Source organism: Hyperolius riggenbachi, chromosome 1 (genome assembly GCF_040937935.1).
Source record: "Hyperolius riggenbachi isolate aHypRig1 chromosome 1, aHypRig1.pri, whole genome shotgun sequence".
Taxonomy (NCBI): Eukaryota; Metazoa; Chordata; class Amphibia; order Anura; family Hyperoliidae; genus Hyperolius; species Hyperolius riggenbachi.
In genome coordinates this window covers 628,943,005-628,969,400 of record NC_090646.1, presented here as the reverse complement: position 1 = coordinate 628,969,400, position 26,396 = coordinate 628,943,005, and the positions used below count along the sequence as shown (strand labels likewise).

Genomic DNA, 26,396 nt, shown 5'->3' with positions numbered 1-26,396 from the left:
GAAATCACTGTAGAAATACAGTATACATTTAATACTGTATTACAAAAACAATTGATGTCATTTTAGTTGCATTTGGTTCTTTAAAAAGTCCATGTAAGATTTCATTCTGAACACAATTACAAATGTACACTAAATTCCCTAAAACCCTTTACAGCATTGGGGGTTGAATAATTTTGAACACAACTGTAGCACCTACACAACAGTCACCAAGAGGTTAAATATAGTCACAATGTTCACATGAAGTCTATGACACTAGTTGAGAGTGAGATTCCACTAAAATCTTCAATTTAGACGATAGTTAATCTTCAACACCTCCTACTACTTTCACCAACACCCCGTGAGCCAACACTCACCGGATAGTAAGACCCCCCAGTTAGGTCTAGTACTGCATTGGGACACTTCAGACCGTCCCCCACCTCACACGATCAATCACCTCTTCAACCACTGTAGCCTTTCCTGACTCAGATTTCTAATATGGCATTTGTCCTAAAAAAATACCTCAAATACAGATTGCACTCACAATTGCACAACCTGAGCTCTTCAATTCTAGCACAGAGTTTGGTATATGGGCTCTCCCCCGTTTAGTTGAGCACTGGCTGGCTCTTGTTGCCCTCCAGCGCCACGGGCTGGTGTGCACTTCCAAACCCTGCTGCAGACCGGGACACCATGCGGATCACCCACGCTGTCTTGCCGCTCTCACTTCTGCATCCAGACTCCACCTGACATGTTTCGTCACAAATGACTCATCAGAGGCTAGGAGTCTGGTGCGCAATGAGAGCTATGTATCCTCCATAATCTCCTACCTTCAGCAGTTCCGCCTCCCTTTTAGTTGCGCAATTGCGCCCATGAAAGTACGCATGCCCAGACATGGGCCTTGCGTATCATCATGCGTTCTAAATATCTTCCGGGTTTGTGATGGCAGACATGTCCCACATACTCACTTAGGTAAAACATGCAGAGCAGACAGGGTAACTGTGCTGCTCTGGCAATACAGTATGTACCAGAATGAAGTCATTAAATGAGAGTTCCTATACTTTCGTTGCTATACTTTTCCTGCAGGAAGTGACATCACAATTAATGGACCAGCAGAAAAAGACAGCTTTTGTGCAAGCTCTGCATAAATTGGCAGGTTTATGTCCCCATTGTGTACAATATGTACCTGAGCTTTACCACTTCATTTAAGCACAAGTGTTCTGGGCTAGAGAAAGGGGGCAAAACAAACAAACAAAACAAAAAAAGACACAATTAAAGACTACAAAACAGACATGCTGTACAAACAAGTGAAATCATTGTCTTGGGACTAGTTTCCGCTTGCCCTGGTAGTTGCACCATGGCTTTCATTCACAGGTGTTGTCGCTTCATGACAGATCCCCTTCTAACAAGGCTTAATTATATCTTGGTCCTTTGAGGAAATTCTAGATTTGGAGTTTGTCTTCTTGATAGAAGGAAGCCGCTAAGAGCTGAAGAAAAGGTAATTATTTATTTGTATTTTAATAACTTACATCAGGGAGCAAATTTTTACAAAACTATAATTAAACGGCAGACTGGGACATACCCGGTAATGTTTTCTGTGTCACATGGTCCATTATTTGTTAAAGTAATGCTTTCTGGTTAGCTGAGTCTCTTGCTGTGACTGGGAGACATCTGTGTGTTCTTGCCTTGCACGGTACATTTTACATAATGCTTAATTTTAGAATTCTTCAATAAATCTCTGTCAAAAAATAAAAGCAGCACTCTGATTGCTTAATCATTCCTGCTGCCTGGACGTGACTGTCACGTCTAGAAGGCTGCTGACGTGCTGTTGCGTGCGTCAGTGCGCTCCTGTGCGAGCACTTCGCTTCCAGGGCTAAAAAGAAAAAAAATTCACTGTGGCCATTTTGCGGCCAAATAGTAAAACTACATCTACATATATTTTTTAATAAAATAAACCCACAATATTACAATGAAAATAAACTGTTTACCTCCCGCACCAAAAATTACCCAAATAAATATTTTTATGAAAAAAAATTACAATAAAAAAACATAAATAGTTACCTAAGGCCTCGTTCACACTGCACGCGTTCCCATCCGCGTTTCGGGAACGCGTGCAGGAGGCCGACACGCACGACATCAGACAGTGCATAGAGTGCACTGTCTGATGTTCACACTGCATGCGTTCCAGACCAGTGTGGTCCGGGAAAGCATGCTGCACACATTTTTTCCAAAAACGTGCGGCTGTCCCATTCACTCTCAGTGAATGGGATCAGCCACGTAACGCATACAAACGCATATGGTGTGCGTTCGTACGCGTTGCGTTCCGAACGCACGGCTGTCCGAGTTTGTATTGTGAACGGGGCTTAAGGGTCTGAACTTTTTAATATGCATGTGAAGAGGGTATATTACGAACATTTTTTAAATTATAAGCTTGTAAATAGTGATGGACGCAAAGCTGAAAAAGTGCACCTTTATTTCCAAATAAAATATTGGTGCCATATATTGTGATAGGGACATAATTTAAATGGTGTAATAACTGGGACAAATGGGCAAATAAAATATATAGGTTTTAATTATGGTAGCATGTATTATTTTAAAGCTATAATGGCCGAAAACTGAGAAATAATGAATTTTTTCCTTTTTTTTTTTCTTTAATATTCCTGTGAAAATGCATTTAAAAAATAATAGTTCTTAGCAAAATGTACCACCTAAAGAAAGCCTAATTGGTGGCGGAAAAGATATAGATTAATGCATTGTGATAATTAGTGATAAAGTTATTGGCAAATGAATGAGAGGTGAAAATTGCTCTGATGCATAAAGTGAAAAATATCTGCGGGCAGAAATGGTTAAAAATGTAATATGTTTTCAGAAAGAGGTGCTCTTTAAGTTTGACTTGAAGGAACATGTTTGCAGCTGAGATTAATGAGATTTTCTACAGGTTGCTGTAACGATAGGTGTCAGCAACCAGAGAGAGAATCTGATCCTTGGCGATCTGCAGTATCCCCAAGAATACAGATATACCTGATTATTGGGGATCTGCAGAATCGCCAATAATCAAATATGTCTAACCTCTAGACACCTGAATGTGTAAGTGTTTTGGTGCAACAGTAACCTTTGGACCACCGGGGTAGCAGGTGGTCCAATAAGTAGAGAAGACTCTACTGCAGTCAAGGACACCTGGAGAGGGAGTCCCTGACTGATAAGGAGCAGTGTCCCCTCTGAAGAGCAGGGGACCCCTGCGGAAAGGCTGGACACCCTGCGGAGGGTGACAGCCAGAAGGTCAGACAGGCCAGGTTGTCAACAGAGTATCAGATATGCAAAGTACCAAATCAGAGATCAGAAGAATAGTCAGGAAAGCTACAGGTCATAACAGATATCAGAACAAGGCCTAGTCTGAGGTGTGAGGTCCGTGATCTTAACACCCTGGAACTATGCTAGAGAATAACACAGATGGTATACAGTCAGGGCCGGCCCGCCCATGAGGCGGGGTGAAACTATTGCCTCAGGCAGCACTTCTGGGGGGGGCGGCACCCGCCCGTCCGTGGGTGTGAGGGGCCGCCCGAGCTGGAGGGGATAGCGGGCAGGAAGGGGGTATTGGGCCTAGCAGCGGGGAGGGGGGTCGGACCCCCCTCCCTCGCCTGGGTCCCCCGTCCTCTGCTCCCCTCCAGCTTTAAAAAGTTGCGTGGCTGGCTGGCTGCAGCTGTAAGAGGCAATGGGCGGGGATCACTCACCTCTTCCTCGTTCCAACGTGCGCTCCACTGACGTCACTTCCTGCGGCGTAGCAGGAAGTGCCGTCAGTGGAGCGCAGGCTAGGCTGGAACGAGGAAGAGGTGAGTGATCCCCGCCCGTTGCCTCTTACAGCTGCAGCCAGCCAGCCACGCAAATTTTTAAAGCTGGAGGGGAGCGGAGGACGGGGGACCCAGGCGAGGGAGGGGGGGGGTCCGACCCCCCTCCCCGCCGCCAGGCCCAATACCCCCTTCCTGCCCGCTATCCCCTCCAGCTCCGGCGGCCCCTCACACCCACGGCTTGGGAAGGGGGGGGGGGTTGCTTAAAGCTTGTCTCAGGTGGCAAAAAGTCTAGGGCCGGGCCTGTATACAGTATTCCTAGTCTGGGGTGTGAGGGCCGTGATCTCAACACCCTGGAACTATGCTAGAGAATAACACAGATGGTATACAGTATTCCTAGTCTGGGGTCTGAGGGCCGTGATCTCAACACCCTGTAACTATGCTATAGAATAACACAGATGATATACAGTATTCCTAGTCTGGGGTGTGAGGGTCGTGATCTCAACACCCTGGAACTATGCTAGAGAATAACACAGATGATATACAGTAACTGGCTAAGTGTGGATTCCCAGGTCCTCCTGGTTCCACCACACTGAAAGATCTGACTAAGGTCTGAGTGCTAACACATAAGCATTCGCAACGCCAGACAACCAGCAAATGAACAGCAGGAGATATATATAGTAAAGCGCTCCACAGCGCCGCCCAGCTCCCATCAACCAATCACTGACTGAGCAGGGATCAGCTGACCGCCCTGATCAGCTGATCTTCCTCCTATTGGTATAAAGAGCGTGTCTTGCAGCGCGCGCGCGCAGCTCTCCATCTATGTGCACTACTAGGTCCAGACAGCCCAGACACATGTTGCTGCGGGGAAACCGCTGCACTGGACGCGGAATCCGCCGCCTTACCGTCAGAACACGCGGCGGCCCCCACGCCATTCCTCCCATGTGCACCACCAGTTCCAGACAACCCAGACACATGCTCACGAGCGGCTCTCAGAGTCGCACTGACGTGATCCGGACTGTACTACAGTAGATCTGCGTTTTCGCAGTACAGTCCGGTTGACGTCAGTGCGACTCCGTGAGCCACTTGCTGAGGCGCAGTAGATGCGCGAGCAGGGCTGCTCATCCGGATATCCGGGTAACATCCGGGTGTCACATGGCACTTGCCAAGTGCCACGTGACATGTGCTAAGTGCCAATTGCAACGTGCCACGTCCGGCATGCTCCTGGCACACATTCCACCTGCTGCTACTGCCCTGCTCCTGCTGCTTGTGCAGCTCCCACCGCCAGGCCAGGGTGCCACAGGCCACTGATACCACCTATATTTAACCCAAAACACAATTGCTGTGTAATTTTTTGGGAGGTGTCTTGGCTGAAAACTGTCATGTCCCAGTTGTGCGGTTGGACTTTGGACACAATGTGGGCTGCACGACCGCTGTCTGGAACCTAGGCCTGATGTTAATTGGCAGACAATTTTTTTTTGGTGGGGGGGGGGGGGGGATTTAAAGTCCCCACATCATCAATTAGTGTTCCCCTTTACAAAATAATGATGCTACATGCCTCATATATACCCTCAAAAACGTTTTTAAAGCAATTTAAAGGCCACTTCCGGTTTTCTATCCGGATATCCGAATCTGTGGAGATACTAGGGTCGGATATCCGATTGGAAATTTTTGAACTCAGATATCCGACCCGGATCGGATACCTGGGTATCCGTATCCAAATCGGATCCGGATTTTGAAAAGGGGTATACGAGCAGCACTGCTGGCGAGGTCGGCATCTGCACCAGAGGGACCACCGGAGCTGCAGCGAGGGCACAGGACAGCTGCCAGGGGCTGGAGGACGCCCCGGGTAAGTAGATTTTTGTTTTTTAATTACCTCGGACCTTCCCTTTAACAAGAAAAATCCCAACACCTATTTCTATATCACAACAGTCATTCTCACACGCGACACCTCTCCCCCCACACGTTTCCTCTCTTATTGGTATTCACAGTATCAGGTATAACAAATGAGTTATGTCTCGCCATCTGCTAATGGATTGTCTGCTATACTCCATACAGATGGAGACCCCCTAATATGAGGAGGTCAGGTTTCCTAGCAACCACCAGGATACTAATTAGCAATTTTGCCATAGCAATTAGCTTGCGATAAAACAAAGATGTTCTGGAGTGTTCTGGGCAATACTGAATTCAATACTGAATTCAAAATAGGATACAACATTATTAAAGGAAAACATGAAGCGAGATGTATATGGAGGCTGCCATATTTATTTCCTTTTAAGCAATACCAGTTGACTAGCTATTCTGCTGATCTCTTTGGCTGCAATAGTGTCTAAACCACACACCTCAAACAACCATACAGCAAATCCAGTAAGACTCCACTCAGAGCACCTGATTTGCATGCTTGTTCAGGGTCCATGGCTAAAAGTATTAACGGCAGAGGATCAGCAGGACAGCCAGGCAATATGCATTGTTTAAAAGGAAATAAATATGGCAGCCTTTATATCCTGCTCGTTTTAGGTCCCCTTTAAGCAATACCAGTTGCCTGGCTGTCCTGCTGATCCTCTGCCTCTAATACATTTTCAGCCACAGCCGCTGAACAAGCATGCAGCACATCAGGTGTTTCTGACATTATTGTCAGCTCTGACAAGATTAGCTGCATGCTTGTTTCTGGTGTTAGTCAGACACTACTGCAGCCAAATAGATCAGCAGGGCTGCCAGGCAACTGGTATTGTTTAAAAGGAAATAAATATGGCAGCTTCCATATACTTTTAATTTAGTTGTCCTTTAGGTAAATATTGACAGCGACTTTCCTGGTTCTGTAGATATTACCTTATTCGTTGGCATAAATGAACACAAGGAGCATTTGTGGAGGAGCATATCTGAAGTGTTACTCCGCTCACAAAAATGGAACAATAAAGTTTTCAGTTTCTGCTGATTGGTGGCGATCAGCAAAGCGTTATGGTAATGAATTTCAACGAAACTATTCACATCGCATGGATGGTTAAAATTGTAAATGCGCTGAAATGCTTTTCTTGTTTCCCGAACCAAATTGCAAAGTGTAATTGCTGTACAATCGCTAAAAAATTGCACCGACATTTTTGTAAAAAATGTTTGGAATCATGTATGATTTTCGTTCCACTTCTCATGTGCACACCACTTTGTGTTGGTCTTTCATGTGGAATTCCAATAAAATTGATTCATGTTTGTGGCAGTAATGTGACAAAATGTGGAAAACTTCAAGGGGGCCGAATACTTTTGCAACCCACTGTATACAGTATATCTATAGAAAAACAACCTTGTAGCCTATCGCACAGAGGCGCGAGATGGAGGAGGGGCATATGTCCCCGGGCACCACACTGTGAAGCATGGCTGCCGCACCCCTATGTGTGTGAGAGGCGGCTCATAAAGTGCCATCGTTTCTCTCCCTCCATCCCTCTGCAGAAGAATGCGGAAACGTTAATAACAGCAGAAGACTCACCACCCCCAGCTCCAACATGACAGCAGTGATGTCATCTCTCCACTCCAGAGTGCCCAGCATCCTCTCCAGCAGCGTCATGTGACAAGGGACACCACTGGCTACCTGAATGGGGGAAGGGGGCACGTTTGGCTAAAGAGTATTTGTACATTAAGCTCCTACTACGACCTCACCCACATTCTGAGGTGTGGCCAGGTCCATTTCTTTTACACGGTGCAGTATTGTCCAGGTGCTGAAAACCCTAGCTATGCCTCTATCGCAATGTAAGAGGGTGTGGTTATAGGTAATGGCAGTTGGTGCTGTCTGTCATGTTTTTTTTCATGTCTGCCAGTAGTAAAGATGATGACGTGCAGGCTGATTGTGGATTAAACAATATGAACATATTACATGGCGAATATAAATCATTTCTTGATCTCTCTTCTATTTTTAACTTCTCACTTTGCAATGTATTGATCCCCCCCCCCCCCTTTCCTCTTTAACCACTTGAGGACTGTGGGCTTACACCCCCCTAGTGACCAGGCTATTTTTCAATAACTAGGCCACTGCAGCTTTAAGGACTTGCTGCAGGGCTGCACATCTCACCACACAAGTGATTCCCCCCCTCCCCTTTTCTTCCCACCAACAGATCTCTGTTAGTGGGCTCTGATCGCTTCTGGAGTGTTTAATTTTATTTACACAAATATTTATTTGTTTTATTTTTTAATAAATATTATATTATAATATTTTTGCATCCCTCCTTCACTCCCTACCCCCGCCAGCCAGCCAGCCAATCAGCGCGATCGGCTTTCATAGACATCAGCCTATGTGAGCCGATTGCTCTCCTGCCTCCCAGGGGGACAGCCATGTCACACGGCTGTCCCCAGTACAGTGCTGCCGTAGATCGCAGCGATGTACATTGTAAATGGACGTCTACTAACAGTCTCCTAGCGGCGGTTGCTGGGAGACTGATGATGGAGCTTCGGTGCGCGAGATCTCCTGCAAAGCTCTGCCCCAGGACTTGATGCCAATTGGCATTAGGCGGTCCTGGGGCTGCCGCCGCATTCATGCCAATCGGCGTGACGTAGTCGTTAGGTAGTTATAGTGAACCTGAGATGGTTCACTAGCGCTAATTTATACTTACCTGGGGCAGCCCCATTAACTTCCCTCGCCGTCCTCGGCCCCTCCCTTAAGCCGCTATGACTCTTGGTAATCCGGGCAGTCTCAGCCTTCTGCACATGTATGGCTCGGCCGCGCGGAACCCCCTCATTGCACTCCTGTCCCCTGGAGCGTTCTGCACCTGTGCAATAGTACTGCGCAGGCGCAGATCGCTCCAGGGGAGGGGGCGTGTGTGACTAAGCCGTGCATGCGCAGAAGCCCTTGACTGGCGGCGAGGATTGCTGGGAGTCATAGCGCCAGAATGGAGGGGGTGAAGAGGACAGCAAGGATAGCCACGTGCTTATGGGGCTGGAGGAAGCTCCAGGCAAGTATAAATTAGTGCGAGTGTACTACTGTATCTCTGGTACACTTTACAGACAACAATGATACTATTATTGACCCAGTTAATCCTATTTGTGCCAAATAATGTTTGCTATTTACTGCAGACAACATTCCTGCTGTAGCTCCGCCCTAATCATAAAGGAATGTTAAGCACACCTAGTAAATAAAACATAAACATGAATTAATATCAGCCAGTAGGTCGGCCTGGATAGAAGAAATGTTTCACAATTGCAGATTGTAGTTGATGGCATTTCCCCACCACCAGGCGCTTGCATGTCTTGGCCTGCCCTCATTCCCACATACTGTCATCAGTGGGATCATTACGGCTGTGCAGTGCCATGTTTTATGCAACAGGCAGACGATCCGGCAATGCAGCCAATTCTGAAGTGTAGAAAATCTAATGACATTCTCTTTATTTACGCGCGCGGCTAAATATAGCTTACAGAAACACTGTGGCCTAGATAGAAATAATAAAAATCATTTGTGACCTCTGAGAGTTATTCAGTCGTGTCGTGTAGGCAGAGAAATGGGAAAGAGTTGTGGAATCTCTCCTGAAAGCGTTTAGGTGACCCTGTCATGAATGTGTCACCCCAAGACTCAGTGACAGTGTGCCCTGGGTACGTTTTTGTGATTCTTCATATATGCAAGGCTGGATTTATACTTTTTGTGCCCCATGACTAACTTTCTACACGCTCCCAGGGGCATAACCAGAAATCACTGGGCCCCCCTGCAAAACTTTGAAAGGGGCCCCCTCCCCCTCACTTTCTGCACAGGTAAAATGAAACCAATGTTAGTTAATTGGCTAGTGCACACTTCAAAGTTTTCACCATGCCGATAAAAACTGACTACAAATCTTTGTCTGCAAAACTTAGTATGATTCCTTATCAGTGGCTGAGCAGATGGAGTCATTAGATCAATTGTGCAGAAAGTTTTCTCTCTCCGTGCTCTTACTTTTCAGTCTCTCAGGACAAAGAAAAAAAACTTCCACCCTCATGGCGCCCCCTGTAGCTTCTGGGCTCCCCTGCAGCTGCATCCTTTGCTGGGTCTATTGTTATGCCCCAGGATGATCCCTTTTCATGTAGAGCCCCCCCCCCCCCCCATTTCCTATGCAGTCCACTCTTCCATCACCCCCCTCGTACTCCCTGTGCAGACCCCTCTTCCATGTATAACATTCATGTACAGTAGCTCCCTTTTATTATCTACAAATCCTTTGGGCTGCAGGCAGCTCCCTATTTCTACCTGTTGCTCCTTATCTGCAACCTCTGCATTCCATTTGCAGCAACCTTTCTTCCATTCCCAACCGCCCCTCAGCCAGTCTCCGCCCAAGGCCCAGGCATTTGTGACATTTGCAGAAATGCGACCCTGCATGTATGGATGTGGCTTCATTAGTGGGGTGTACCTAAAGAGCCATGGGCCTCAGAGCGAGTTTCACACTGCCCCACAACACCTGCAGTCAAGGGGGGGACTCAGGCCTGGGGTGCAGAGTAGTGTGGCAGTGGAGCATCATACGGTACCTCGTTCCAGAGGCGGAAACCAGAATTTAGTTGGAATCGGAAATTGGTATTTCCGATCATCCCTATTGAGGAATAAGAGCAATTTCACCCCAAGTAGTGCTTGGCATTTATCGTAATCTTAATAAGGAAGAGAAAGAATCCATAAATTCCCTGCAACACAACCCTGATATTATAGTGAGACCAGCGGAGTGGTGATCTTAGATAGAACATACTATTCTGAGGAGATCTATGGCTAACCTAAGCAGGTGCCTGGGGCCTAGTGGTTGTCAAGTGGCCCACCTTCCACCTTCTCTGGCCTCTAGTGATGCTCAAATACCCCTTTTTAAAATTCGAGTTTGGTTGAATTCGAATAGTAAATTATTCGAGGTCAGTCGAATATTCGAGTCGAATAATTTTTACTATTCGATTCGACCTCGGACTTCGAGCTCACTATTCGAGTCGGTATTCGAGCTAACTATTCGAGCTGACTATTCGAATTGGCCTTAAATAGCTTCCAACACTTGTTTTGAGGGTGAATGATGCAAGAAACCTCTTTTTTTCCAAGTAACAACAGCAAGTGATTATGTGGGGATGTTCCTTTAAAAAAAAATGTGGAAAGAGAAGTTGTGTCCTTAATTTTGTTCAGTAGTGTTACTGTATCTTCTTCTTCTCCTCCTCCTCCTCCTCCTCCTCCTCCTCCTCCTCCTCCTCCTCCTCCTCCTCCTCCTCCTCCTCCTCCTCCTCCTCCTCCTCCTCCTCCTCCTCCTCCTCCTCCTCCTCCTCCTCCTCCTCCTCCTCCTCCTCCTCCTCCTCATCGTCTTCTTCTTCTCCTCCATATCGTCTTCTTCTTCTTCACGTATTTCTCTTTTCAATTTTTTTTTTAAAGAAATGCAGCTATTTTTGAGCGTAACAAATAGCTGGTGGGCGCACGCATGTTGGAAGCGCCATTGTATGTGCTCCCTGGCAGTGGAAACACAAAGACAGCAGGAGGTAAATTCAGCAGCAGGAGGAGGAGGATGAGTGTGTGGCAGCAGGCAGTCAATGAGGCAGGCAGCTCGCCGTGACATAATAGCCCTGGTACCTAGCGGTGATACCAGGGCTGTAAATAAACACAACAGGAGGTCCCAGACAGCGGTCGTGCAGCCCACATTGTGTCCAATACACAACTGGGACAACACAGTTTTCAACCCGGGCACCTCAGAAAAATTAAACCTTTTTTTTTTTTTTTATGGTTTGTTTGGTTTTGGTTTTGCAACCAATATAGCTATTGTTTGACGTAATAGCTGGTGGCAGAGTGGCAGCAGAAGGTAATTCTGTGTACCCTGGCAGTGGGAAACACAGACAGACAGCAGCAGCAGGAGGAGGAATGGAGGAGTAGGCGAGCAGCTATTGTTTGACGTAATAGCTGGTGGCAGAGTGGCAGCAGAAGGTAAATCATCTGTGTACCCTGGCAGTGGGAAACACAGACAGACAGCAGCAGCAGGAGGAGGAATGGAGGAGTAGGCGAGCAGCTATTGTTTGACGTAATAGCTGGTGGCAGAGTGGCAGCAGAAGGTAAATCATCTGTGTACCCTGGCAGTGGGAAACACAGACAGACAGCAGCAGCAGCAGCAGGAGGAGGTATGGAGGAGCAGTGTGAGTGTGGCAGCAGGTAGGCAGCGTGACATAATAGCCCTGGTACCTAGCAGTGATACCAGGGCTGTAAATAAACACAACAGGAGGTCCCAGACAGCGGTCGTGCAGCCCACATTGTGTCCAATACACAACTGGGACAACACAGTTTTCAACCCGGGCACCTCAGAAAAATTAAACCTTTTTTTTTTTTTTTTAATGGTTTGTTTGGTTTTGGTTTTGCAACCAATATAGCTATTGTTTGACGTAATAGCTGGTGGCAGAGTGGCAGCAGAAGTTAATTCTGTGTACCCTGGCAGTGGGAAACACAGACAGACAGCAGCAGCAGGAGGAGGAATGGAGGAGTAGGCGAGCAGCTATTGTTTGACGTAATAGCTGGTGGCAGAGTGGCAGCAGAAGGTAAATCATCTGTGTACCCTGGCAGTGGGAAACACAGACAGACAGCAGCAGCAGGAGGAGGAATGGAGGAGTAGGCGAGCAGCTATTGTTTGACGTAATAGCTGGTGGCAGAGTGGCAGCAGAAGGTAAATCATCTGTGTACCCTGGCAGTGGGAAACACAGACAGACAGCAGCAGCAGCAGCAGGAGGAGGTATGGAGGAGCAGTGTGAGTGTGGCAGCAGGTAGGCAGCGTGACATAATAGCCCTGGTACCTAGCGGTGATACCAGGGCTGTAAATAAACACAACAGGAGGTCCCAGACAGCGGTCGTGCAGCCCACATTGTGTCCAATACACAACTGGGACAACACAGTTTTCAACCCGGGCACCTCAGAAAAATTAAACCTTTTTTTTTTTTTTTTTAATGGTTTGTTTGGTTTTGGTTTTGCAACCAATATAGCTATTGTTTGACGTAATAGCTGGTGGCAGATTGGCAGCAGAAGTTAATTCTGTGTACCCTGGCAGTGGGAAACACAGACAGACAGCAGCAGCAGGAGGAGGAATGGAGGAGTAGGCGAGCAGCTATTGTTTGACGTAATAGCTGGTGGCAGAGTGGCAGCAGAAGGTAAATCATCTGTGTACCCTGGCAGTGGGAAACACAGACAGACAGCAGCAGCAGGAGGAGGAATGGAGGAGTAGGCGAGCAGCTATTGTTTGACGTAATAGCTGGTGGCAGAGTGGCAGCAGAAGGTAAATCATCTGTGTACCCTGGCAGTGGGAAACACAGACAGACAGCAGCAGCAGCAGCAGGAGGAGGTATGGAGGAGCAGTGTGAGTGTGGCAGCAGGTAGGCAGCGTGACATAATAGCCCTGGTACCTAGCGGTGATACCAGGGCTGTAAATAAACACAACAGGAGGTCCCAGACAGCGGTCGTGCAGCCCACATTGTGTCCAATACACAACTGGGACAACACAGTTTTCAACCCGGGCACCTCAGAAAAATTAAACCTTTTTTTTTTTTTATGGTTTTTTGGTTTTTGGTTTTGCAACCAATATAGCTATTGTTTGACGTAATAGCTGGTGGCAGAGTGGCAGCAGAAGGTAATTCTGTGTACCCTGGCAGTGGGAAACACAGACAGACAACAGCAGCAGGAGGAGGAATGGAGGAGTAGGCGAGCAGCTATTGTTTGACGTAATAGCTGGTGGCAGAGTGGCAGCAGAAGGTAAATCATCTGTGTACCCTGGCAGTGGGAAACACAGACAGACAGCAGCAGCAGCAGCAGGAGGAGGTATGGAGGAGCAGTGTGAGTGTGGCAGCAGGTAGGCAGCGTGACATAATAGCCCTGGTACCTAGCGGTGATACCAGGGCTGTAAATAAACACAACAGGAGGTCCCAGACAGCGGTAGTGCAGCCCACATTGTGTCCAATACACAACTGGGACAACACAGTTTTCAACCCGGGCACCTCAGAAAAATTAAACCTTTTTTTTTTTTTTATGGTTTTTTGGTTTTTGGTTTTGCAACCAATATAGCTATTGTTTGACGTAATAGCTGGTGGCAGAGTGGCAGCAGAAGAAGGTAATTCTGTGTACCCTGGCAGTGGGAAACACAGACAGACAGCAGAAGGGCAGTACACAGCAGCCCACTGTAGGTGTAAAATGTGTGGCTGCAGGCGACGTAATAGTCAAAGTGAACCAGGCTGGCTTAGTGAGCAGGAGCCAGGAGGTGGTAAAGGGTGGTAAGGCACATTAACGATGGTTCCGGCAGCCAGTTCATGTCCCCCTCTCGCCGACAACAGGGGCCAGGAACTCGCCTTCCACCCACGCCTGGTTCATCTTGAGAAACGTCAGTCTGTCCACAGACTTGTGAGACAGACGTGAGCGTTTCTCGGTGACCACGCCACCAGCTGCACTGAAGCAGCGCTCGGACAGCACGCTGGAAGGGGGGCAGGACAGCACTTCCAGGGCGTACTGCGCCAGCTCGCTCCAGATCTCCATGCGCTTGACCCAATACTCCATGGGATCAACAGGGGCATCGCTGTCAAGCCCGCTGTACGACCCCATGTAGTCAGCCACCATGCGGGTCAGGCGCTGGCTGTGACCGGAGGAGGATGCTGCTGCATGCATCTCCTCTCTAGTCACTGCTGCCGGAGCCTCTACAGTCCTGTAGAGCTCGTGGCTGAGAGACAGCAGGTCTGTGGGGCGCTTTCTGCTGCTGGATGCAGGCACCTGCTGCTGCCTCTATGCTGGCTGCTGGACAGTGGGGGTGGAAGGCTGGGGGAAGGCTTCCTCCAAGCGCTCAACAAGGGCCTGCTGCAAGCTCCTTATTTGTTGCGCTGGGTCTCCTCCTGCAGGCGGCAGGAACTGGCTCAACTTCCCCTTGAGGCGTGGGTCCAACATCATGCTGATCCAGATGTCCTCCCTCTGCTTCATCTGGATCACCCTGGGGTCCCTGCGCAGGCACGTCAGCATGTGCGCTGCCATTGGGAAGAGGCGGGCCACGTCTGCTGGCACATCGACGTCAGTGCTGTCCTCATCCTCCTCCTCTGCCGCCTCATCCTCTCTCCACCCCCGCACCAACTCAGCTGCGCTGTGCTGATCCCCCTCATCAGCAGCCAGGTCAGGGACCTCCACCAAGTCCTCCTCCTCCTCCCCCTCAGAGGTGGACTGCGCAGCTGGTTGCCGCTCCTGCTGGTCCAAGGCTGCCGCTCCCTGTTCCAGCAAAGCATCGAGGGCCCTGTTCAGCAGAGAAACCAGGGGCACCCACTCGCAGACCATAGCATGGTCCCTGCTCACCATGTTTGTGGCCTGCAGGAAGGGAGCCAGCACTAAGCACACCTGCTGCATGTGCCTCCAGTCATCATCGGGGACGATGGACGGGAAGTTGCTGGTCTTGTCCCTTCTCTGAGCTGCGGAAACAGTGGCCAGGGCAAGGTACTGTTTGACAGCGCGCCTCTGTTCAACCAGACGCTCCAACATCGCCAGGGTGGAGTTCCAGCGAGTCGGAACGTCAAGGATCAGCCGATGGCGTGGCAGATCCAGCTCCTTTTGCACGTCTTCCAGGCTCGCACAGGCTGCAGCCGAGCGCCGGAAGTGACGCACAACATTCCTTGCCGTTTCCAGCAGTTCGCCCATCCCCTGGTAGGTGCGCAGGAACTTCTGCACCACCAGGTTCAGCACGTGGGCAAGACAGGGGATGTGGGTCAGGTTTCCCCTGTCTATTGCGGCAACCAGATTGGCCCCATTGTCGGCCACCACCTCTCCGACTCTGAGGCCTCTGGGGGTCAGCCAAATCCTCTCCTGCTCCTGGAGTTTGGCCAACACATGGGTTGCCGTCAGCTTGGTCTTCCCAAGGCTGACCAAGTGCAGCAGCGCTTGGCAGTGGCGGGCCTTCACGCTGCTGCTGAGGCGGGGGGTTTGGCCAGGTGTGCCGGAGGATGGCAGAGGATCGGAGGAACCTGCTGCAGTTCCCCTGAGCCTGCGGGGTGGCACCACCCACTGTGTTGCTGCTGCTGCTGTGCCCGCTGCTGCTCTCCCATCCTCACCCCCTTCCACCAAGCTGACCCAGTGGACAGTGAAGGACAGGTAGCGGCCTGTCCCGAAGTGGCTGCTCCAGGAGTCCATGGTGACGTGGACCCTTTCACCAACCGCGTGCTCCAGCCCTCGCTCCACATTGGCCATCACAAAGCGGTGCAGTGCAGGAATGGCCTTGCGGGCAAAGAAGTGTCTGCTGGGGAGCTGCCAGTCTGGGGCTGCGCAAGCAAGCAGCGCACGAATGTCGCTCCCCTCCTGCACGAGCGTGTACGGCAGGAGTTGGGAGCACATGGCCCGTGCCAGCAAGCCGTTCAGCTGCCGCACGCGACGGCTGCTGGGAGGCAGAGCCCTAACCACCCCCTGGAAGGACTCGCTCAAAAGGCTCTGGCGTGGCCTTTTGCTGACACGGGAATCAGCAGACACAGCAGAGGAGGCCACTGAGGACTGGCTGCCAGAACAGGCCTCAGTGTCGGCGGCAGGAGTTGCAGAGGGGGGAGGAGCAGTGCGTTTCCGCACTCCTGCTGGTGCTGCTGGAGGAGCAGGAGGGCGGGTGGCTGCTGTTGCTGCTGCTGCTGCTGAAGGCTGTGCAGTGATGGGTGTGGTGCCACTGCCAGCAGCAGATGCCTTCAGCCTCTGGAACTCCTCATGCTGGTGGAAATGTTTAGCCGCAAGGTGGTTGATGAGCGAGCTGGTGCTGAACTTTAAGGGGTCTGCACCTCTGCTCAACTTCCGCTGACAGTGGTTGCAAGTGGCGTACTTGCTGTACACAGTGGGCATGGTGAAAAACCGCCAGATTGGTGACAGAAACTTCCCCCTACGGCATGGAAGCGCTGCTGCCTGTCTCCCTGTGGTGGTTGGGGGGGGGGCTTGGGTGCGGCTGGGGGTGGTACTGGCTGATGCTGCTGCTGCTGCTGCTGAGCCTGAGACACCAGCAGGCTGTGGGACGCTGCCAATGCTTGCAATGATGCGCCTCCTTGCAAGGCCCACAAGCGCATCCTCCTCCTCCTCCTCCTCAGAGCTGCTGAGGACGACATCCCCTGGAGGTGGTGGCACCCAGTCTCTGTCTGTCACCGGGTCATCATCATCCTCCCCCTCCTGAAACATGTCCTGCTGGGATGAGGACCCCCCAAACTCCTCTCCTGATGCATGGATGGGCTGCTTGACTGTCGCCACAGTCTTGCTGTCCAATCCCTCATCCCCCAAAGTGCCCATCAGCATCTCCTCCTCAAGATCGCCAACAACAGCAGACAATTTACTCATGATGCCTGGGGTCAAAAGACTGCTAAATGACAGGTCGGCGAGTGACGGTGAACTGGCCTCCTCCCCAGACCCTGCTGGGCGGCTGCTGCGAACAGGGGTGGTGGTGGTGGTGAGGGTGGAGGCCTCGGATGCAGAGCTGATGGCGGGCTGCTCATCCTCCGTCATGAGTTGCACCACAGTGTCTGCATCCTTTTCCTCAATGGGACGTTTCCGACCCGGCTGGAGGAAAATGGGAGCAGGTGCTACACGCTGCTGCTGCTGTGTCTCTGCAGCGTGAGTTGCAGATGCTCCTGCTGGGCGGCGCCCAAGGCGTCCACGGCCAGTGGCTATGGGAGGAATGTTAGCCACTGACGCTGCTGCTGCTGCTGCGGAACTGTGCATGGTGGCGCGCCCGCGGCCGCGGCTTGCCACAATGCTGCTCCCTCTCCTCCTGATTCCCTTGCTGCCCTTCCCCTTGCCCAAACCGCGCTGGCTGCCACTTCCAGACATCTTAAATGTTTTGGGCGTATAGACAAAAGTTTTGTAAAAGGGCGGGTGAAAAGTGGGGTACTTTAATGGAGTGGGTTGGTTAGTGAGGTGACTGAGTGAGTGTCCCCTAGTACAGTAAGTAAGTAGTAACAGTCAGGAAGTACAACTAGCAGTTACAATAATCAGTAGTAATCACAAGTAAATTTAGTGTGTGTACACTCAGACAGTGAGTGCACGCACGCAGGAGCTAGTAGCCTATGAACACAGTGACTGAGTGTCCTAGACTCCTAGTACAGTAAGAGTAAGTAGTAACAGTAAGTAGAACTAACTAATTACAATAATCAATCAGCGATCAGAAGGAAATGGAGTGTGGGTGTGTGTACACTCAGACAGTGAGTGCACGCACGCAGGAGCTAGTAGCCTATGAACACAGTGACTGAGTGTCCTAGACTCCTAGTACAGTAAGAGTAAGTAGTAACAGTAAGTAGAACTAACTAATTACAATAATCAATCAGCGATCAGAAGGAAATGGAGTGTGGGTGTGTGTACACTCAGACAGTGAGTGCACGCACGCAGGAGCTAGTAGCCTATGAACACAGTGACTGAGTGTCCTAGACTCCTAGTACAGTAAGAGTAAGTAGTAACAGTAAGTACAACTAACTAATTACGATAATCAATCAGCGATCAGAAGGAAATGGAGTGTGGGTGTGTGTACACTCAGACAGTGAGTGCACGCACGCAGGAGCTAGTAGCCTATGGACAGTGACTGAGTGTCCTAGACTCCTAGTACAGTAAGAGTAAGTAGTAACAGTAAGTAGAACTAACTAATTACAATAATCAATCAGCGATCAGAAGGAAATGGAGTGTGGGTGTGTGTACACTCAGACAGTGAGTGCACGCACGCAGGAGCTAGTAGCCTATGAACACAGTGACTGAGTGTCCTAGACTCCTAGTACAGTAAGAGTAAGTAGTAACAGTAAGTAGAACTAACTAATTACAATAATCAATCAGCGATCAGAAGGAAATGGAGTGTGGGTGTGTGTACACTCAGACAGTGAGTGCACGCACGCAGGAGCTAGTAGCCTATGGACAGTGACTGAGTGTCCTAGACTCCTAGTACAGTAAGAGTAAGTAGTAACAGTAAGTAGAACTAACTAATTACGATAATCAATCAGCGATCAGAAGGAAATAGAGTGTGTGTTGTGTGTGTACACTCAGACAGTGAGTGCAGTGCGCACACGCAGGAGCTAGTAGCCTATATGAACAGTGACAGTGAGTGTCCCTACGGGTACAGTAAGAGTAAGTAGTAAGTAAGTACAACTAACTAACAATAATCTATCAGTAATCAGAAGGAAATAGAGTGTGTGTACACACAGACAGTGAGTGAGTGCACACACGCAGGAGCTAGCTAGTAGCCTATAAACAGTGACAGTCAGTGAGTGTCCTACTCCTAGTACAGTATAACTACAATACTATTAGTAAAGGACAGCAGAAATACTGGTATAGATGAGAGAAATAAACAGAGGACAGCTGCCCACAGAGGCAAGGCCCCCCTGAGGCCTAAACCTGTAAGCTTGCAGCAGCTGCCTGTCTCTAATGTAACACACAAGCTACTAACTAAAATACAATGTCTATCTAACTAACAACAATATAGGTGTATATGGCAGGTGTAGGTGAGCAAAAACGCTAGGTAAATGATCACAATAGAGCACTTGCTAAGCCAAAGCACAAAGGAGCAACTCTCTCTCTGTACAAGTCTCAGGCAAGCATGGAGAAACGGAACATGGCGGCCGCTATTTATAGGGTAGGGGCTGGCCAGGGTCCCCCTCTGTGATTGGCTGCCGTCAGAGGGCCTGGGAGCCCTCTGATTGGCTCTAAGGACATCAATCTGGGCTATGACGCTATTCGAGCTCGGTACCGAGCTCGAATAGCGCCGAGTTGCTCGAATAGCTCGAATAGTGAATGGGCTATTCGAGTGTACTCGGATAGCCCATTCGAATAGCTCCAGCTATTCGGAGCTCGAATACCGAGCTCGAATAGCTGAAAAAGAGCTCGAATATTCGAGCTACTCGAATATTCGAGCTCTGCTGAGCACCACTGCTGGCCTCTATTAATTTCAGCTTACCGAAATGACCACAAGGAGTTCCCCCAATGCGAAACCCTAAGTGATGCCCCTGCTGCAAAATCCACTGATGTTTAACACTAAACTTAACCCTATTCTCATATAATTCCTCCGTCTACCGATGGGCTTCCCACTGATGCCTAACGCTAACCAACCTGCCCACCCTTGTCTAACCTTAAAGGGGTACTGTAGGGCGGTAGGGGAAAAAAGAGTTGTACTTACCTGTACTTACCTGGGGTGCAGACGTCCTGTGCCTGCGCAGCCACGCGCTGATGTTCTGGTCCCTGCCTCTGGTTCACTTCCGGAATTTGCGACTTAAAAGCTGCAAAACCACTGCGCCTGCGTGACCACGCCCTCGCTCCTGCTGACATCATCAACAGCGTACTGCCCAGGCCGTTAGACTGTTAGCAACCCCGGGTAAGTCCAACTCTTTTTCCACCTACCCCCTACAGTACTCCTTTAAGCAAACCCCACACCATGGCTTAACCCTAACTGACCCCCCCCCCCCCACCAATGCCAAAACAACACCCCTCCACCACAATTCCCACCGATATCTGTGCCTACTTCGCCGCTCAGGCACTTAACTCAGGCACTTAACTGTAATATTTTCATCGGGGGCCCACAGTGCCCACATCACTGCTGATGTCAGTGCTGTCTATGTGGCAACCATTTTGCCATAGCACTGCCGCCAAAATTACTTTCTTTGACCTGTTGACACCTGTGGATTGCCACTTTTGTGGTCTTTACAGGGTTCCTTTATGTGTGGAGTGTTTCCGGAGGCAGAGTTGTGTTTCTGAGTGGGTGCGCACTTAGATGAGACTGTAATACCAGGCTTTATGTGCAGATAACCGAGAAGCATTCACACTGTGGGCTGGCGTCAGGAAGATGAAGTGTAGGACAGCGTACAAAGAGTACAGATGAGTAAAATCACTTGCTGAGCGGGGGAACCACGTGGGTGAGAGGAATACACACTGGGTTCTATGCATTCACATGAAGGAATTAGCGGGTGGGTGGATGTAAGGCGTCTGACTCCCTCACTGCTTGATGACATCAGAATCGTACTTTGCCTAGATACTGGCATAAACATATTCTTTTGTTTTTCCTTATTACAGGTCTGTTGAAGGACCACTATCGCAAAAATCGTAAAAATTTTAAATAACGTAACACATACAGAGTATGTTTCTTAAAATGAGTAAAATGAGCCATAAATGACTTTTCTCCTATGTTGTTACAGTAGGTTGTAGAAATCTGACTGAACCGACAGGTTTTGGACTAGCCAATCTCCTTATGAAGGATTCTCAAAGTTTTCTTTATTTTCAAAAGCACTTTGTGAATGGCAGTGGCTCCGCCCAACTGCCAATAAAGAGTGCGGTGAGCAGGGAGGCTGGTCAACATCTTTGTATAAATCCTTTTCAGGGAATGTCTTTATAAAGAATAAAGGGCATGCTGAGAATCCCCTATGGAGAGATGGACTAGCCCAAAACCTGTCGGTGCTGTTAGATTTCTAATACCTACTGTAAGTGACAGCAACATGTGAAAAAAGTAATTTATAGCTCATTTTACTCTGAAAGAAATATACTTCTTATTTGTATGTGTTTACATGTATTTTAAATGTTAAAATTTTTGTGATAGTGGTCCTTAAAACATGTGGGTATGCTGCACGGCTTACATAAAAAAATGGTGCAGGGTGATACAGATAATGCAGAAATGTCCTAAAACATTAACCTCCCTGGCGGTTTATTAAAATCCGCCAGGGGGCAGCAAATACGTTTTTTATTTATTTTTTTCATGTAGCGAGACAACCCCCAGCCCCCAGCAGCATCCCCCCAGCCCCTCCGATCGCCTTCGGCGATCGGAGATCAAGAGATCCCGTTCAAAGAACGGGATCTCTTGGAGGGCTTCCCCCGTCGCCATGGCGACGGGGCGGGATGACGTCACCGACGTCATGACGTCAAAGGGGAATCCGATCCACCCCACAGTGCTGCCTGGCACTGATTGGCCAGGCAGCGCACGGGGTCTGGGGGGGCGGCTGCGGCGCGACGGATATCGGCGGATCGGCGGGTAGCGGCGGCGATCGGAGGTTACACGCAGCTAGCAAAGTGCTAGCTGCGTGTAACAAAAAAAAAATATGCAAATCGGCCCAGCGGGGCCTGAGCGGTGCCTCCCGGCGGCATAGCCCGACCTTAGTTCGGGCTTACCGCCAGGGAGGTTAAATAACCTTAGTAACAAAATGTCATTACTGACATCTATCATTACCTGGTCCCGGCGATAGCGTCTCCTCCACTTACTGGTTAGTTTGCAGGAGTCCTGCAGCCAGCCAATCACCATGCGGCCTCAGTCCTCGCCCACTGCATGCTGCTCCGTCATGCTCTGGGGTTTGTCCAGCTCAAACGCCTCTATTTTTTTTGTCAAGGCCATCACTGCATTAAAGGCAAGTCTGAACTCTGAAGCAACCTGAAATGTAAGTCTGCTGTCATGTTTGTTTACTGAAATGTATGCTTTACTTTGAAAATAAACAAAGTAGCATACATGGTAAAATATTTCAATTTTATTTGCACAAGAAACACAAGGACAACGCGTTTTGCGGGACTGTCCCGCTTCTGTAGGTCAATGATGGTAAAATGCTGCGTAATATATTGGTGCTTTATAAATACAATAAATAAAATGCCCATGGCTGGGGTTTGTCTGGCTCGAGGGCCTCTATTTTATTTGTCAAGGCCATCACTGTATTAAAGGGAAATCTGATGCAGCCTGAAACGTAATGCTGGGCATACATGGTAAGTCTTTGCGCCGGAATCGAGCCACTGGCTCGATGCCGGCGCGCGCGCGCAGATCGATTCTTGCTTGTCCCCGCGGGCGCTTCTTATCAGCCGCTCGTTTTTTTCTATTGTCCGCCCGCGGGTATCAAGCACTGAATCGTTCCGCTGCGGTGATCGGACACGCCGGATATTATCATGAGTCTGCTGTCATGTTTGTTTACTGTAATATACAGTATACTGTATGTTTTACTTAGAAAATAAACAAAGTAGCTTACAATAGACAGACAGATGACTTTGGTGATATGCTCCCCTAGCTTACTATATCTTTAACCTATATCTGTTTATTTATTTATACTTGGGCAGACCTGCTGAGAAAATCTTTTTAGTTTGCTCTTGTTACTAATCCTCTGGGTTGGCCCTGATGAAATCTGTGGGTGTTGCAGTAAACAGCTGTAGAGTCTCAAATGTAAATCAAGATACTATCAGCATGGAGCATGTAACATAGTAATGAGATAATGAATTATAGCAAGATTGACGTAATGCTGAATACACACCATGCGTTTCCGCATCGAATGCATCCGTCGATACGCGTCGATTCGATTATTTCCGAGCATTTCCGAACGCATTTCGATGATTTTTAGGTCGATTGCCATGTAAAGTATGGCAAATCGACCTAACGATCCATCGAAACGTGAATCGGACATGTCGGAAATAATCGAATCGATGCATATCGACGGACGCAACGAACGCGGAAACGCATGGTGTGTATCCAGCATTAGACTATTGTTGGATTTACACTGTGAGCTCCTTTGTGGCACAGTACAGATGGCCATACATCAGTCGACTTGGCGGTCGATCGACCATCCAATTCGATTATTTCGGGACGGAAATTGGTCGCATTGTCGATCGGGCATGCTGCAAGATGTCGGGCCGAAGTTGGTTGGTCAGGTGTTGTGCTCAGGTGGTCGATTTTGGAACCAGCGACAAAAACGACAAAACCCCCACCTGCTGCTGCCGCAATGTATAAGTGTGCCCCCCCATGTGTGCATTTATACATTACCGAGTCTGCCAGGTTCCACATACACACGTACACGCTGACGGCGCATAGCGTCTGACATCACCACAGCCTCCCTGCACAGCTCCGGTCCTCTCTATAGGGAGGATCGTACATGTCATGACCTCATGCGTATGCGATGCGCTCCGGGAGAGAGGCGGCCCGCTTCCGTCCGCGCTCCGGTCCCGAGGCGAGCGGCTCTACGCGCCGGGTCCCCCCGGAGGGCCCCGGCTATCCCAGGCCGACCTGCGGATCAGAGACAAAAGCTTGGCTCAAGGGATGACTTTCAATAGATCGCAGCGAGGTAGCTGCTCTGCTACGCATGAAACCCTGACCCAGAATCAGGTCGTCTACGAATGACCTCATGCGTAGTCATGATCCTCTCCACAGAGAACACGGGAGCTATGCAGGGAGGCTGCGGCAATCGCTGGAACCAGGATGGGTAATGGATAAGTGGCTGGATCGCGGGCGATCGGAGGGTGCTGGCCACCTATACTAGCTAGCCTAGTGCTAGCTAAAGCTTTTGCAGCCATTTGATCTAATAAATGAATCATGGGGGACTCCTGAGGCTAGCGAGCAGTATGCCCGACACAGTGTCGGGCATACCGCTCAGCATGGGCGTTGCTAGCCCCAAGATCGGTGGCATGTGTCCCGGATCTATTCTGGGGTGCCCCGGATATCCCCCAGGCAGAGAACAGGCGCCACAGCGCCCAGCATGGCACCACACCACGGGCGTAACAATAGGGGATGCAGCCCATGCTCTCGCGGGGGGGGCCCACTCAGGGCCGTATTTGGGGAGCCGGAGGGGTCGCAGCATGAGGGGAAAGCTTGGTGGCACGTCGGTGGCGGCAGGGCAGCGGCAGACACATACCTTCCGTGCACTCCAGCGTGGATGTTTCTCCCTCTAGTGTCTGATGCAACTTCTAGATCTTGGTGTAACTCATACTTTACCTAGTCTCAGTGGCGGGACAGGTCCTCCTCACTCTTCTGTGTAGCTGCTTTGTGCAGTCTATTACCTTGCTGCTCCTGACACATGACAAGCAATGGGTGCCACAAGTTGGTAGTCTGAATGGCAGGGCCGGTTCTAGACTTTTTCCACCTGAGGCAAACTTGTGAAGATGCGCCTCCAAACCCCTCCGATTTGGGAAGTTGCCCCAGTAGGTAGTATAGTTGCCCCAGTAAAGCTAGTATAGTTGCCCCAGTAAAGCTAGTATAGTTGCCCCAGTAGGTATTATATATATACTCAGAGGAGGACCTGTTCTGCTACCGAGATGGGGTAAACTTTGAAAATCCTGCCTCTACTCTGCACCCCAGGACTGGGCCCCCTCGCGACAGATATTATCACACCCATACTGGCGGGCAACAGCTACTGCATGCATGTACAGGACCTTAGGCAGCAAAGATTAAGGCTCAGTTCACACTGGAAAAATGCAATTGCAATTCGTTTAGCAACTGCGAATTTGCAATGCAATTTTTAGAGCGGTTTTTGAAGGAAGTCTGTTTTGGCGCATTCCTTCAAGCTGAATCACTCCGACAAATGCTGGAGGCATTGCGATTCCAATTTAATACAAGTCGCAGGGAAGCAGTGGGGTCACCCATATAGGGTTACATGAACTTTTAAAATTGCTGGCGACTCAACACTCAGTGTGAGCCAGCCGTGAGCAAGAATGTTTTGCGCTACTTTCACATCGCAAGTCCTGCATAATAACCAGCGTGCCTAATAAATGAGACCAGAGAGACATTGGCCATAATTCACTAAGATCAAGCTGGTGATAATAAGGCGAGTGAAACCTTATCACCACATATTGATCTTAATTTAATTGTTAATTCACTTAAGAAATTTGCCTCATTAACATGTAGTGATATGTTTCACAGTGAGAGTGTTGTCTTATCACTCCAGTCCTTACGTTATCACCTTTGTAGTTATTCTCACATGCAGTAGATAGGGAGGGGCACATGCAGGCAGGATGTAGTTCCACCCTCCTGCTGCCAGGATGATTACAGCTAGTCTGTCTAGGACAGCCAGGGAAGGAGAGAGAGGGAGGCTTTGGCTGTGTGTGTGTGTCAGGGTCTGTGTGTGTGTCTGTGTCTCTGTGTGTGTCTGTGTCTCTGTATGTGGATCTCTGTCCTCTCTCCCTCCCTCTCTGTGTCTCTGTTGTGTATATTTCTCTCTATCCAGAGTCTCCTTCTGTATAAACTAGTAAAAAATAAAGCAGACAGCTCATAATGCTTCACTTTACATTGCAGTCTGTGGTAACACGCCACATAACAACAGCTCAGGCCAGGTGATAACACCTCATACCCTTTACACTTGCATTCCTCTCTGCACATTAACATCGTCTTTAACTTTAGAATTATGCTGTTATTTTAAAGAATTAAAACTTTAAAGGGGCTCTGTGGTTTTTTTTTAAACAAAAACTAACACTTAGCTGGGCCTTCTACCGGCCCCCTGCAGCTGTCATGTGCCTGCACAGTCCTCTACGATCCTCATGACATCTTGTGGCCAAATAGTAAAATTACACCTACATACAATTAATTTTATTAAAAGACCACCAATTACATTTAAAATTAACTTATTCCATCTCACACTCTCGCATAGTACCCCCCAAAAATAATTTTGCATAAAAAAATACACAAGGGGCTGAACTTTTTTTATTATGTATGTCAAGAGGGTATATATATTACTGTTATTTTTTTAAATTATGGACTTGTAAATAGTGATGGACGCAAAACTGAAAAAAATGCACATTTATTTCCAAATAAAATATTGGCAACAGACATTGCGATAGGGAAATAATTTAAACGCTTTAATAACCGGGACAAATGGGCAAATAAAACACACGGGTTTTAATTATGGTAGCATGTATTATTTAAAAACTATAATGGCTGAAAACTGAAAAATAATGATTTTTTTATCCAAGTTTATTTCTTATTTTTCCTGTTAAAAAACATGTAGAATAAAATAATTCTTGGCATATTGTACCACCCT

General features: G+C 48.9%; 1 long non-coding RNA gene across 2 annotated transcripts in view; it reads right to left on the bottom strand.

The window, feature by feature from the left end:
• Nucleotides 1-1,192: 1,192 nt before the first annotated feature.
• The window catches only part of LOC137559776 (uncharacterized), a 38,469-nt gene continuing 13,265 nt past the window's right edge, over nt 1,193-26,396 (bottom strand). Inside the window, exons 3-4 of one of the 2 annotated variants that reach the window (XR_011029811.1) lie at nt 7,237-7,338; nt 1,193-1,460 (exon numbers count right to left, since the gene is read on the bottom strand). This is a non-coding gene — a long non-coding RNA (uncharacterized lncRNA). The remainder of the gene's footprint in view (nt 1,461-7,236; nt 7,339-26,396) is intronic. The other variant, XR_011029810.1, reaches the window with a different exon arrangement.